Here is a 14,893-nt window from a genome sequence, read left to right on the forward strand (position 1 = left end):
CACATGAGATAAAAAAAATAAGCATTGAAAGGAATTTATCTACTTTCCTAAAGAAACAAATAAACAAAGTACTTTAACATCACCATGTGACATGCACTTCCCTAATTTACTATTTTCCCATCATGTCCTAACTTGTATATTGCTTATAGATTTTAAAGCACCAAGATCAACAGACGCCAGAGGAGGAGGGCTGGGAAACCTGCAGCTGACAGCAAGCTAACAAATCATTGCTGCTTCACAATTCAACGTGGATACTGGGCATTAAGCAAATGAATGAATGAGACACACTCTAGAATGGGCAAAAATGGGCACCCAACAGCACTTAGCTTGAAAAGCTGCAAAAGAGTTGGTGTTCAACCCACAATGCACCCCTGCTGGAAGGGGACACTTTTGAACACGGAATGATTTTTAGGAGAGGAAACATGGAATACTAAAGAGAACTGGAGACCATCTCTCCCTTCCTAAATTCCTGCTCCTTGTCCATCATTTTCACAAAAGCCAGGGATCCATGTAGAAGGACATCAGCTTCAAAGGTTTGCTGGAACCAGCAGTCCACAGATGCAGGAGCACCGTGCCATCTCCTGCTTCTCCAACTCCACCACTGCTGTCTGATGGAGGGTGTTATATACTGCATCATCCCTAACAAGGTGAAGTCTGTTTAGGAAAACCTATTTTATTCCCATAGGCCTTTTAAGCAGAGAAGACAAATTAGGCCACCATACTTAAAAAGGCTTGCCTCTTCCAAAATTTTAAACTCATTGCTTGTTTTTACGACACTCAGAAAAGCTACAACCACCAGACAAGAATTCAATGACAGTTCTCTTCTTCAAATTTCAGCAAACAGTCTTTGTATTATTTATTGTCTAGTAAATAAAGTTGAAATGCTTTTCAGCCTTGGTTGCAAACTCAGTACCTAGCTGCAGTCCAACAACAGCAGGGAATAAAACTGCCATTGTAAAATGTCTTTTTTCTCCTGTGTGCCTGCTTTCCATAGATTTCATTAATTCTCCTGGATCTGCACGTTGTCATATCTGGGGCACAGTGATACTAAGTAAATAAGGAGAAAGGATGTGAAATTTTTAGCATCATAGGAAACAACTAGCTGGGAGACGATATCATATTCAACCTTTTCCCCAAAAAAGCATGGAAGAGAGCATGTGCCATTCCTCTAGAAGAAGAGCTGTGCTATTCTTGCCTGACAGTTTGGGATTACACACACAAACACCTGTGGTATTAGACTTTGTGACACACCAGTTAGCTCAGAGGTTGCAATAAGCAACTCTACTGGATTAAAATAGTTTTTGGCAAAGGGCCAGCTTTGTGTAATATTTAGAAATACCCTGACTGTACTACCTGACAGTTCCTTGATATTAAACACACAAAGGACAGCTCCTGCACACACTGGGTGAACATACACCTGTACAGAAACACAGTGGTCAAGAGCAGTAGTCAGCAAGTTAAAGTCAAACAGGCAAAGCAACTTCTTAAAATATTTCATAAGCTTTCAGAGAATTGTGGTTCAGGAGTTTCCACAGTTGCTTGTTCCAAACAACTCTCAATAGCTTTTTCTTCCCTGAGTTCAACCACTCTCATGTTGGACCTACATAAGCTTCAAGAACCCACACCACTATTAGTGGTTCAACTATTTCCCTCCAGGTTCCTTGAGAGTTTTTAGGCAAACACCATCCAGTCCTGATAATTTGTTATTATTCGTCTGGTTGATTTTCTTCTACAACTTCTTTTACCAACACATGATTTGAATCAGACAAACCCAGTGGAAACTCCCCTGGGTTATTCCATAATAAACACACATGCAAGAAATTAGGAGCAGAGCTTAAATCCAAGGCCCTTGGGTAGGCTGTTTTTAGAAGTTCCTAATACCATACACGGAACTTTCATTTATTACGAATTTCTTTTTAGAATTTAAAACCTTTTTAGAATTTAAACCAGTCGAATCAACAATGAGAAGGCAAATGATAATTTACACTGTGCTTCAAAGAAATCTTTTAGACTGTTCCTAAAAGAAAAAGGATATCAAAATAACTGTGCAAGGAGAAAGAAGTAAAATAGCATATAAATATATACACCAAAAGATTAATTGTAAACTATTACAAAATTTGGCACTAGAGATGATGTTTAATATATTCATTATCTAAATCAAAAAGAAGGAAGGTTGAGATGCCAAGTTTATAGATGACAGAATTACTTAAAGAGGCCATGTCACATTTCCAAGGAATATAATAAAGGTAAATTAATTACTAACACTAGTAGTTTAACTTTACCTAGTGCCATTATATAAATGTGATAATTTCAGCTGAAGTACTGGATCCAAACTAAAAAACAGAAATGCAGATTCAGAAACACAGACACGAGTTTATGAAATAATAAAAATTATGTGAGGAAAATTAAGACAATGAGTAACAGAAAGTATGAGGACATTTTAATTTACGCAGAGGAATGAACATAATAAAGATATTCAAGATAATATTAGAGAAAGAAAATCGAGACTTTTAATTACTCTTATAAGACTGTAGAGAGAAATGTTCCATTGAGAGGCAGCAGAAGTAAAGTTGACAAAAGTAAATTCTTTTTTTCCATACAATGCAAAACCCATTGGTGGAACCTGCTGCCGAAACAGCATTAGTATCAAGAACTTAATAAAAATAATAGCAGAATTAAATACATATATCATCATTTTCCTTTTGAGTTATCAAAGTAGTAGGTAGGACAACTGTCCACCATTTCACACAAAAATATGACAATAAAAAAACCCTTTAAAATGTTTTGTGGAACTCAAAGAGGAGTTTGACTCAGAATAGAGAGCAAAAGATAATATGAAAATTAAGCATATACAATACACACACGATGATCTTTAAGGTACCTTCTAACCCAAACTGTTCTGTCCTGTTTATTATTTGACACACTTGCACTTGTGTTAAAATGTTTCCAAAGAGCAGTAGGAGAACAAGAAACCAATAGTCATGGAACTACTGATATTGTCACTTAGAGAAAATGTACTGAGAAGTACAGACCACTGCTTGCTAAAAAGGATTGCACAGATATGAAAAACAACCTCAACTATATAGTAAAAATAAACTTCCATAAAGTTTCTGAACAAACAGGGTCACATAAGCATTTTCCAGCTACAGCACTGATTTCTTTTAGATGGAAAAAAAGATGGAAAAAACCTTGCAAATTCCATTTTTGGTTTCTCATTCCAGATGAATAAGTGGGTAATTTAACTATGTTTCTTTCTGATTATGGACACTATGACCATGAGAAGGCATGGTATGCCCATGGTTGTAACACTAATCACTTGCACCAATACTGATGTCATAACACATATTTTACGTTTTCTTTGGTTGAACTCTGTTTTTGTACATGCCATTGTACAATTGTGTAATAAAAATTTCAAAGTGTGAATTGGCAAACATATAAGAATAACTCCAGTGTTCTTGGGGAAGAGAGGAAATCTGAATACTTTCAACTGGACCTCAAACTGAAAATCACATGAGAACCCCTGTTTTACATATTGAAACACAACAGCATGATTTTTTGTTTGTTTGTATATTGGGTTTGTTTCTTTGTTTGTTGTCGGGTTTTGTGTGTTTTTTGTTTGGTTGGGTTTTTTTGAGTTTGCTTACTTTTTATTTATATGATGGAAGAGTGTAGAAATCAGCTACTGCCAGTCAGTGGCCCTAAACTTCGCAAGAATTTCTTCCTCCTCCTCCTGAGGTACTAAGCTTCACTCTCACACAAATTCCAAGTTCTGTCAAAGCCAGCACTCCTAAGCACAAACCTCCCACATGGCATCTTACTGCACCTCCTTGGCCCTGAAATATCACTCCCTTTGTATTGACTTTACTGCTTTTGATTTCTGTGCAGGTGAAAATATAAATGTGGTGGAAAATATTAATATAGTGCTACAGGGAAGAGAAAGGGAGGGAATTCACTAACAAGCCTTATTTAAAAACAAGGGAGCACAGACGTGTAATGTGCAAAGCACCTTCCTCCAGTACCTGGGAGATACCCCTGTTATAATAATACAAAGGGAATGTAGGGAAGATTCCATGGCTCCTGTAAATAGCACAGCCTGACTAGGTGCCCTTCCAGCGATGTGTTTGAGATTGGTCCCCACTACAGAGAGATAGTTCAAACTCTTTATTAGTAGCAGTATTAACATTAATAAGTAATATTATTAATATTAATAATTAATGACCATCATTAAGACTTTTTTTGTTGTTTGCCCTAAGAAGGGGAGGGGGGCTCCTGCCTGAGCAGAGTCTAGTGGGTCCTAGCATCCCCAGAGGACGAGTCTACCTTAAAACAGGGGGCAAAAAAAAATTAGCTGCATCAGAGAAGGTGGGTGAAGAAAGCAAAAAGCATTAAATGCAAAGTTATCAATTACCTCTGAGGACGCAAAGTAACAGTGCAAACCCAGTTACAGCAAAGTAAAATGGGCACCACTTCTCAGAAAAATATAAAAAAAATTAGGCACCTTCTTCACAGCTGGGAATCGTTATTTTTTTTATTTTATGCATAGGCCCTATCTACCCTCCCCAGTTGTTGCCATGCTGTTTCCCTAGCTGCATTTTGTGAGTGCCTAAAAAACTCTTTGAAGTATGAGGGTACTACTGTGTACAGCACTGTGTCATCACATGGAGTCCCACGGTCAGAAGGGTTAAGATCAGCTCAGTGGCAAGAGGCTACTACTTATTATACCCTTCTGTGTGGTCATTTGTTTCAAACTTTTTTATATTCCATTTACATCACAGAAATCCCTCGTCCAATTCCAGTGACAAGAGTTGCACAGAACTCTCCCCTCCCCACCTTGTCTAATCTCATGGAGTAAAAGAAAAGGTTGAGTTTTTTTGCAGCACTGTGTTTTAAACTCATCCATACCACATTTAATTTTCCTTACTGTTACTACTTTGAATGAACATTCTAAAAACCTTAGCCACCATTGAAGTGGTTTAAATAGACACCTAAACCTGAAAAACAACAGCAATAATCAAATGCTGCAAATTATATGAAGTTTATGGTGGAGATAATTTAGCATATCTAATCAGAATACCTATTTTCTTCTAGAGCATAAGAGTAGGACACATTATACACGGAAAAGAGGAGGGAGAAGGAAGAAAATAAAGCTTTCCTAAGCACAAAAACGTGTCAGTGTCCTAACAGCAAGTAACCTGGTCTAGTATATCATACATTTTAAACCTGTGTCAGGGCTCTGGCTGTGCTCCTGCCTTGTGTCCCTATCCGTTTTGTTAGAATACAACTCTGAATAGAGACATTCATAGTGCCCTGAAGAAATGTATAGTGTCTGGATATTGACACCTCCAAAGGGAAAGAACAACACTTCAGGTAGGTCGAGGTAGTGTGGCAGTGCTGGAGTTCTCTCTGTCCTTGACTAACCCTGCTCTAGATATGGTGGAAAAAATCACAGCAGAATATTACTTCGAGCATGATTGTAGCAATATGTCTGCTATTGAGTTTCACCCTTAATGAAAGATATACTTTTCAACTCCCTGGAAGTCATTGCAAGGCATCATCCTTGTAAATTACCTTACTCAAAACTTTAAGTAATATTGAAATAAGAATATGGGGTAAGATCCCACTGACTGCAGATTCTTTTATTTTATTTTTAGTCTTTTTAAAAGGTAATACTATTTTTTCTGAATGTTTTCCTTATTCAGATAACGAAAACTAATTCCTCCAATCCTCACAATAATCACTCTCTGGGTTTAATAACTACTCTGACTGGGTAATCTGGAAAAAAGTCTAGCTTTGTTCTACATACTTCATCAAATCTTGTATATTGTTCTACTTTTGCTTGCTGACCTGCTTTTAAGAGCAAATGGTATTTCTACAAACTATCTGCAGTGACACTTGAACTCCTCATCACACTAATTTGGAATTACAAAATTTGTTGAACTTTCTCTATATTACTCTCCCAGCAGGCTCCCAAGGAGAGGTTTTTTGAATCTGGTTCTTTGACCAGATTCAAAGATGTATTGTCAACCCACTCCATTACTAAGGGATTTCTCACCAAATTATTTTGCGGAGCTTCAGCAGTGTGAGGTGCTGCTTTTCAATCTGCTGGTTTTTAACTGGGCCTTTTTGGTGCTATGGCAGTCACAAAAAGTCTGACTGGCATCAGAGGAAAACACAGCTCCAGACCAAACTGTTGTGTCTTCCGTTCAAAGGCAGACAGTCTCAAGAACAAAGAATCTCCAATGTTCTCAATAAACAGACATTTCACCAGGGAAAAAAACAATTTTCAGCACTTTCGAGCAATGACATTTCTGTATTTATGCACTAAGACATCAAAATTCAGCATAAAGTTTTTCTTTCTAAAAATATCGTAGTGTTAAAACACATTTTCTTCTGAATCTATATATTCTGAGGTAGATGGGTGAAAATGATTACACAGTGTAAGAGCTGCATGAAACAAATACTTAGTAACAAATGGACTCTTGGTCAATAACATTATATAACGTAATCTCAGATAATGCAGCTTGAAATATTCCCTGAATAGACTATAAAGTCTTAATTTTTAACAGACAATCCAGAAACTAAAACCATTACTATGTAAACCATTCTTCTGTCAAAATGCAGTGGTGTGTATTAAACTTCAGAAAAATAGCTGAGTAAGCAGTTTCTTGATCTTCAGTATACGCTGTGTATTGATCTAGAACATTCAGGTACCATCTGTTCTTTGAGAGTGGTAAGGAAAGCAATTCTGGGAGTACAGAAAAAACACAAGATGCTTTGGTGCACATGAACATACTCACTATTTCAAGTTCCCTCCAAATTTAAAAAAAACAATAATCCAGCTACAAATTAGCCTCCTACTCAGGAGCACAGAAGGCATTCTAAAGAGCTTCTATCTACTGTTTCCCTATTGGTATTTAAAATTTTAATCAAACAGTAATTAAAGGCCAACAAACAGCTTTTCCATACCTAATCTTAAATTGCAGCTAATACTATACATTAGAGGTGTAGCAACACATAGTTGTTTCATACGCTGAGGGAAGGAGAAATCATACCATTTTTTGGTGCAAAATACTAAAAAGCAGATCTGCTGAGTGGTTGCATCTTAAATTACTATTTCTGATTGCAAGAAAGCTTCAGATTAGCAATGCTGCTCTGACTTTTTCACACTGTTAATGAAAACCAGAAAGCAATACTTTTTCAAAAGAATGCTTCTCTCTAAGACCTCTCTGTTACCTAGGTGGCATTAGATATCTATAACATTACATAAAGGAGTGGTGTCCATTTTGCTTTTCTAAAGTTGCTAGCCTTCAGAACAAAAAGTTTGGTAAGATAAAATCTCTTTTTCCCATCCTGGACTTTGTTACTTTAGCACTTGAGCACACCAAGAAAATATAAAAAGAGAAAGGAAATAGAAGAAAGAGAAAGAATCAATAGGTAAATATTTACTAGCAGTTTTTCTTACATATTTTTTGAGATGTATTAAAATAATCCATATACATTTCTCAGCTCAATTAATTACAAATAACTATCTGCAGAATCGAGTAAATCTGTCAGTTGTGCAAGTTTATTTTTCCATGTGCTATCTTGAGATAAGCAGGTCTGTAATATTATATTTCCACTGACATAACTGTGCATGAATTCTGATCTGATTTAGTATTACAAGGTGCAAAAGGTGACACATTTTCTTTAATATAACCCATTACAAAAGGAAAGGAGTTAACAGTGTATGAAATCTGAGGACTTTGATTGCCAAAGTCTGGGACTTTGGGGTCAACTCAGTGGAAAAGTAACTTGCTCAACTACCACAGGCACTAAGCACCATGACAAACAAACCTAATATCCTGCTGTAGTTACTCAGTTAGACAATAATAAAAACAGTGTACCATCAGACGGCTACAGCTGTATGTTAAGCTATCATATTACTTCACCTGCTCCCAAACCAGTCAAACATGCATTTGATGATCACGAAAATAACACAGATACCTCCCCATTTCTTGAATCACATTGAATACCAAGTCAGAGTGCTAAATCAACTGGTTATTGCTTTTCCATATACCATAAATTCTAATTTTCAAGTTTATCTAAACTGTACACCTAAGATTACATTCAAAGAACTACTGAGACGGCAAAGCCAACTGCTCTGAAATTAACATATGGGAGATTTAAGGTAAACTCTACATCCTAATTGGATGCCAAATCCATGCCTGTTACCACAGCACACCTCCACCTGGGGCTTTGTGGCCTATCCCTGCCTCGTTGCCTTCTACTGACATAGGTCTCAGCATCCTTCCTCACAAGGACTTCCTGCCCAAGTGCGGGCCTTGGGCTCCCCTTGTCATACTTTTCCTGCAACTTTTCCTGCCTGTTCCAGCTCTAGCTCCTGCAGCCTCCTCAACTCAGAGCTGGTCCCGTAGGGCTCATGGGTGGGCATCTGTAGTCTTGGCAGACTAGAATAGAAAAGTCAATAAATCTACACAAAACCCATTGTTCTATCAGGCACTTGGTTCCAGTGCTTGACTTAGGAGTGCAGCCAGGAGCAGCCTGGACAACCTCCCTACATTTGGAGCTCTTTTAGTAGTTATCAGTAAATGCAGAATGCACAGCAAAGCACTTGTGTGCAGTATTTGTCCACAAGCTTTATTTATGCCAAACTTACCTCTTAATCTGCCAGTAGATGACACCTGAGTAGAGGCAGACTCTGCTGTCTACCATGCTATGATGTCTTCTGGATGCCACCACACAACACCAATTTTTTAACACTGCCCTAGGAGGAGCTTTGTATTTCAACTCTTTGGGACAGGGGTGCCTCTTTCATTTTGTCAGGATTGTATTTTCCCCAGATGATCTGCCCAGCAACTTCACCAGTCACCCAAACATCAACATAAAATTAACAATATACAATTTTCTACACACTGCAAACAAAATACATGCATATTGTTTGCAAAAACTTGCAGTTTATTTTCCCATATTCCTGTGCTTTCCCCATAAAGCACAGAAAAGTCTGATAAACTATCCTGGCAAATTTTTGTAGTTGATATTGCAGTTTTTCTTACAAGTGTATCAGTGAAGTGAAAGTCAAACACCTAGGTTAAGGAGTAGATTTTCAGCTGTGCTGTGCTGCGAACCTCAGCATGAAATCTAAGATGAAAACCAGGGCACAATGCACCATCCATATTGCTGAGACAGCCACATTGATGATCATTCTCTTCTCTCACAGCATCATCTCTGCCACTCCTTCATTCTCATTCAAATACACTGTCAACCACATGCAGTCACTGGGGACTGGGTCAATGTAGCACTTATGTTAGCATATCTCAACCATCACTTTTCTTCTACAAGTTGTATCTTACTGTATTAGTAAGCGTGACCAGGTCTTGGTAGCGGGCGTTGCTACGGGTGGCTTCTGAGAGAAGCTGCTAAAAGCAATGGTCAAGCCAATCCGAAATTATAGTAAATGCCTCTGTGATAACATATATAAGAAGGAAATAAAAAAAAGTTATTGCACAGATGTAATTGCAGGGAAGAGTGAAGTGAGAATATGTGAAAGGAACAACTATGCAGACACCAAGGTCAGTGGAGAAGGAGGGGAAGGAGGTGCTCCGGGCGCCAGAGTAGAGATTCTCCCGCAGTCCATGGTGAAAATCATGGTGAAGCAGGCTGTCTTCCTGCAGCCCATGGAGGACCACGGGGGTGCAGAGATCCACCTGAGGCCCTTGGACGATACCCACGCTGGAGTAGCTGGATGCCCGAAAGAAGGAGTAGGGTCCTGGTAGAAACCTCCAGACCCACGGAGAGAGGAGTCCACGCTGAAGCAGCTTTTCTGGTAGGATTTGTGACTCTGTGGGAGACCCACCTTGTGACAGGCTATGCCTGAAGGACTGCACCTCATGGAAGAATGACCCATGTTGGAGCAGTTTGTGGAGAATAGCTACCCCTGAAAAGGACTAATGTTGAGAAGCTGGAGAAGTTCATGGAGGACTGGCCCCCTTGGAGGGACCCTACGAGGGACAAGGAGAAGGACTCTTCTCCCTGAGCAGCACCAGGAACAGTGTGTGATGAACTGAATACCCACTCTGTCTCCCTGCACCACTGGGGGGCAGGACACAGAGTTTGGGAAGGAGGGAGAGGTGAGCGGGAAGGTGCTTTTAAGATTTGTTTTACTTCTCATTATCCTGCTCTGATTTTGTTAGTAATAAATTCAGTTAATATCCCCAGTTTGAGTCTGTTTCGCCTGCAATGGTAATTGGTGAGTGATCTCTCCCTGTCTTTATCTCAACTCATGAAATCTTTGTTGTATTTTCTCTACCCTGTCAAGTTGTGGAGGGGAGTGATAGAGTGGCTTTTGTGGGTGCCTGGCATCCAGCCAGGGTCAAGACACTACACTTATCCACTACTATCTCTGCTTCCTGTGGGACTGTCACAGTCTGATAAGACTGGAATGTTTGCTAAAGAGGATGAGTTATGAGATAGACCAAAACTTCTTTCTCTCAGCAATTGTAAATTCAAAATTAAGGGGCTTTAATCAAGGAAGTGTGGAAAAAACAGAAGAAATAACAACCCTTTATTAAAAGATATATGTATGTTGGCAAAAACAGTAACAGAACACAAAAAAATTAGATAGTAATCCTAGAAAAAGCAACAACAATAACAAGTCTGGATGAATACTTCTCTGTCCTTTAGCACAGTCCTAATCATGGCCTGCAGGGGGGGTGCTGTTGGGCTCTGGCGGTCACCACACAAGGAGGGGGCCTGGGGGGTGGTCTCGGATCACGGGAGAAGCCGAAAGGAAAACGGAGACCCTTCCCCCAATGGGAGAAAGGCAGAAGGAAAAGCAGTTCACCCCTACGGGACTCACTGTTCCCAGATGACGCTGTTCCAAGACTCTCCCATCCTCTCCCGGCAAGCACAGACCTCTCCAATGAAAAAAAACCCAGTAGGTCCTGGCTGGAGTCACAAGGCAGTGGCAGTGCAGGGTTGGTGGTCAGGCCTCACCAGGACGAAAGAACCAGAAAGACTGGCTCCCAGGCTTTTCCTCCAGAAATGCCCGGACACAGTCCCTGTCTCCATCCCGGCAAGAGAACTCCGTGGTCTGACCTGTCCTCTGTCCGGGAGACCAATTCCCCAAATCCCAAAACCTTCCCCCCCTCACTCCAGCATTCGATGGGCCATTAGCATGGAATGCAGCCTGGCCAGTCATTTCTTTTGTAAGGTTAATTGATTCCCTTCCCCTTTCCCTATTCAAACTCTGTTTCTCTTACAGGGAAGCAGGGAAAGAAAAATTTCTCTCTGATTTATAACCTATAACAGGGACTTGGATGAAGACTTGTTCTTTATTGCTCTACACTTTGCTGTAGAAAAAGTTCAAAAGGCATCTCTCCAAAACAGGTCTTTGGGGTTCCTCTTTGGAAGGTTAAAATAGGGAGCTGTGAATAAATCTGAAGAAACATTCAGGCAGCTGCCAAATACTCATGTGTCAGTGACTACATGGCTTGCTTAGAGCTGCAAGTGGTTCACGACAGTAGTTTAAATGGAACTCAGATCTCATGATTCTGTGTGAAACCAGTTTAAAGAAATTCTGTTAGAAAATGAGGAATAGTCCATTCTCACCATTTTGAAGCCACATGGAGCTAAGGAGTAAACCAATCTGCACACGTAGGAAGGTTTCCAAGAAAACCCTGCAGTAAAGTGTTTTGGTTGTTTCCTTTAACACTCATCATTTCTCTCCCAAGTCACAGAGAAGACCATACAGATGTTTTTAACTACACCTTAAAGTTACTTTTTGAGGAGCTAGGAGAAAACAGTCCTTTTCTTTGCCTCAAAGAATTTAAATCTGCTTAGTTACATTAAGAAATAAAATTAAGGGTAGAAGGAAAATGTAAGGCAAAACTATGTCACATTCTTAAACATCTACTGTAACTTCACATATAAATATCAGATTCTGATCTCACTAATACCTAGTTTACTTCAATAATTTTGATAGTATTTCAGGACTGTGCGAGGACAAGGAAACCTGATCTCACTAAAATTAAACCTCTCAAAGGCTGTTCAAATTACCTGTTTTCAAAGGTACATCATACATTGATGACGAAACCCTTATGGTGTCCTAGTATAGGGCAGGAAGCAAATTGCTTTTTGTGGAAGTTGCTGTGCAAAGGCTCCACATGATCCAAGCTATATCCAAGCAAAGGTAACTCCATGGCTGTGACTTGGGCGTGATCCCAAGTGGGCTGAAGCAGTCTACACCATCAATCCTCCTATTAAGTACAATTTTTATAAAAACTACACTCCTCTTATCACTATCTCTACATGAATAACTAAACTGAGCTGAAACAAAACTGCACTGAGCAGTTTGACTCCGTTCACTCTATTTCTCAATATCATTTTTCCACCACATATTTTACAGGAAATAACTGCCACTATAATAGATCACCATCTTCTCTTTTATGGAATATAAAAAATGTAGGCTACATCAGTGCTATCCTTCCTCCTCTTCATGATCTACTCTCAGTAAAAATACAGGGTGTGCTTCTGAGACAGGTTACAAACGTGTCTTGCTTGAGAACAAAGTTAGTACCTCTCAGCAGCAATGATTAAAAGCTTTAAAACGTATTTTAATTTGACTCAACTATCATTTATTACAAAAGCTTCTATTTATCTTGAAGTACAATAACATTGACTGAGAACTGCGAAGAATTTTTCAAAGAATGAAAGCCTAGAGAGAGAGTAGCCAAAGGTGCAAATGATTGGAATATTTTTTTATTAATAAAATATTGATATTGTTAATAAAAAGGCAAAATAAAATAGTGTTCATACCGTGTATCTTCCTCCTCTTAAGTCTGCAATAGTAACAGTTACCACTAGCCTGATTCTGTGGCATGCTGAGGGCTTCCCACAAAATGCTGAGCTTAAATTCTTTGTGATTATCTGATATCTTACCTGGAGCTGGTTCAAAGAATAAAGCTATGTGAAAAGCATATGTGAACTTCTGAAATGACAAACTAAAATCTTAGATACCTAGATTACGTATATTGACCACTATGTTATCATAACATAACTGTGTAAAAATCCTTTTGATAGCTTACTGACTTAATGTAATTTAACTGACCCTTATTTGCTAAGATACTCTATAAGCCAGTGTTTGGAAAGGAGCCACAAGAAAAGAAAAGAAGAAGAAAGAAAGAGAAATCAGATTAAACTGTATATCTGGGGTTGGCATAGGTTTAGCAAGCATTACTGAACATACAGAATGCAGAATGCATTACTATTTCTTGGAAAAACTAGTATTAAATGAAAGACAAATGCCTGAGCCAAACAAACTACATCTCTTTCAATTCCTAAATATTCTATCAGTGGCCACATGACAAAGAAGCAGTATTAGGAAAAAAGTGTTCCACTGCTAAGCACCACTTTGTAACTGATACAAGAAGCATACCTGCCATTTTAGTTTACTATTGATATTGCAAGTGAAAATGAAAGTTATGATTCCCCAGTAAAAAAACCACATCCTCTGACCTTAAACTGACAGTCCTATCTACCCTACCTTAACTGCAGCAGATGGTGAAAGAAGTTACTAAAATCCAGAACATTAGAATAAGACTAAGTAACACGGTAAGTGCAAATCTACCTTGTCAAACTCCTTTCAGTATTCCACACCATTATTAATAAAATGCATTACATTAACTAATTACATACATATGAGCAGTCATCATCCTTAGTTTATTACTTCTGTAACTCTGCAGTTTAGGGATGTTGAGCAATGCCCCTCAATCACACATAACCAACATCAGCCCATGCTGACCTCATCAAGCAGCTAGAGTTACCCTTTCACTGTGAGAAAGTCACTACTATCCAAGTCAGCTCTAAAGAAAGACACTTCATAATCCCACAACAATCTCTAAGTGAAACATACGGACAGGTTTAGGTAAAGCCTGCAAGGATTCTTCATTAAATGGAAAACAGGTGCTCCTGTTCTGCATAATGTCCCATTTACTGTTAAGTCCAAAGGTTACAGGACTAATAGCTGCCTTGTGGTAATCTGGGAGCAAAGACATTGGCCATGGTCAAACAGCTGGGATGTATTTTATATATTTGCAACATATGCTTCAGTTTCAATTAAAGTGAGGTTTTGGCACATTTATTATTCTTGTAACTTTCTTCACATAAGAAGATCCATTTTCCTGAGTCTTCTATTATGCCATATGAAAAAAACCAAGAGAAATAATAAAAGACAGAGGCCATTATCAGCTGGTGTTAAAAAATCTGCATTTGTTTTCTCACGAAACTTCATTTTGCACATAGCTTTAAGAAAACCTATACATGAACTAAAATAACACAGAAGTGCACTCTTCCATTTAGCCAAAAATATGTAACAAGAAGAGCAGTATGAGAGTATGTCTAGCGCACCAGAAAGGAAAAACAGACTACTAGCTTTGAATGACAAACAATTATAAGCATGTGCTAATAATTTACAACCCTAGTGTAAAATAATGCACGCTGCAAACATACTGAATATAGGTGGTAGTCCACATATGCTTATTTTAAGAAGTGTAAGGTTTTTTCCCATTCAAACAGCATATTCAATCTTGAGAGCTCAAAACATTTGCAATAATGAAGACAGCTTTGAATTTATAAAAATCAACCTTAACACCTTCTGTATAGAAAGACAGCTCTTAAATATTCAATAAAAGGGCTCACTGAACACACACAGTAATGTCAGTACTCACTTTTATTCAACCTTGGTAACTAGATCTAGAAGAATGTTTGAACTCTAGTGTCAATTTGAGAAAGCTGAATATTTGATCACAACACTGAAACCTAGAGTGATATTTCTAATTAGGTATGTTTTGCCTGGCGTTTGCTAATCACCAGAGAATTGGGGGAGGAAGGGTTGACC

General features: G+C 38.6%; 1 protein-coding gene across 4 annotated transcripts in view; it reads right to left on the reverse strand.

The window, feature by feature from the left end:
* The window catches only part of MCTP1 (multiple C2 and transmembrane domain containing 1), a 173,818-nt gene that overhangs the window by 19,370 nt on the left and 139,555 nt on the right, over positions 1–14,893 (reverse strand). The window lies entirely within an intron of this gene.

This window comes from Manacus vitellinus, unplaced genomic scaffold (assembly GCF_001715985.3).
Source record: "Manacus vitellinus isolate BGI_N305 unplaced genomic scaffold, ASM171598v3 scaffold_9_pilon, whole genome shotgun sequence".
NCBI classification, from domain to species: Eukaryota; Metazoa; Chordata; class Aves; order Passeriformes; family Pipridae; genus Manacus; species Manacus vitellinus.